General features: G+C 48.5%; 1 protein-coding gene across 1 annotated transcript in view; it reads right to left on the reverse strand.

Annotated features, from left to right (window-relative positions):
* LOC104393321 (ATP-binding cassette sub-family A member 10-like) overlaps positions 1–1,276 on the reverse strand; it is a 66,573-nt gene that overhangs the window by 42,949 nt on the left and 22,348 nt on the right. The gene's annotated exons all lie outside the window — the stretch shown is intronic.

Raw genomic sequence — 1,276 nt, forward strand, 5'->3', positions numbered from 1 at the left:
TAAACCACTTAAATGTCATTAGATCTCCACCACTCCTGATTTCCACAGGGCACTGAACAAACCCCTTCCCTTTCAGTGAGTTCCCAGTTTCCAGAGCTGAGTGTAGGAACAGGTTGTTGGGTGATTTCACTTACCCGTGTCCCAGGGGTGGGGAGGAGACACGGAGCTGTTGTGCAACCAGGAGGGAAATAATCACAACCTCTCTAAATGTGTGTCCTCCAATCGCCAAAATCTGTCAGGAAGCTGAGAGGGGAGTGATTGCAACACAGACACCCTTGTGGGTTGTGTAAAGAGAATTGGACTCTAGCTTTTCAGTGAATTTTAACCTTTGCAGATGAGCTGGGCAGAGGGATAATGTGTGCCTGAGTTGTCAGGAAGAAAATTATAGTCATAGAATAGTTTGGGTTGTAGGAACATTAAAGCTTCTCTAGTCCACCCCCCCTGCAGTGAGCAGGGACATCTTCAACCAGATCAGGTTGCTCAGAGCCCCATCCAGCCTGACCTGGAATGTTTCTGGGGAGGGGGCATCTACCCCCTGCTGGGCAACCTGGACCTGTGTTTCACCACCCTCACAGTAAAAAATGTCTTCCTTCTGTCTAGTCTAAATCTCCCCTCTTTTATTTAAAACAGTCACTTCTTGTCCTGTTGCAACAGGCCCTCCTAAAATGTTTGTCCCCATCTTTCTTACAGGCCCCCTTTTAAAGACTGAAAAGCTGGATTAAGGTCTCCCTGGAGCTGTCTCTTCTCCAAGCTGAACAACCCAGGCTGGTTTCTAAAGGGAGGAATGAAAACAACTCACCCCAGTGTGGCAGAAGGACAGGGGTGACTGCACTCACCAAGCCAGGCTACTGGAAATAGAAGACATTACTCCAACTATCAAATAGTGACTCCAATCACCTGATCAGCAGCCCTGGGCCCTCTGCAGCCACCTGAGTCCTCAGGAGAAGGAGTTTGAGCTGCTCAGCTGCTCCTGAAGATCCACAGTAATGATGACATATGAGGGTGCAGCCACAGGTTTGATAGAAACATTTATTGGAAGGGTATAAAAATAGAGTGCAAATTTCAGTAAGATGTAGTTCTGCTGCAGGGCAGGGCTCAGAGTTGACACCTGCAGGGTCCAGGTGAAATGTCTTCTGCATTGAAGAGGAGCTGATGCTCACTGGAAAGGCAGAGCCTGGTCCTCACTTTGTGGTGGCTGCTCATGGTAGTAAATAGGTGCAGTATCACGTCAGGGAGGTTAATGGGCATCCAGGATCTTTAGCAGTCCTCCTGCTGA

The sequence above is a fragment of the Chaetura pelagica genome, unplaced genomic scaffold (genome assembly GCF_000747805.2).
Source record: "Chaetura pelagica isolate M959 unplaced genomic scaffold, ChaPel_1.0 scaffold47, whole genome shotgun sequence".
NCBI classification, from domain to species: domain Eukaryota; kingdom Metazoa; phylum Chordata; class Aves; order Apodiformes; family Apodidae; genus Chaetura; species Chaetura pelagica.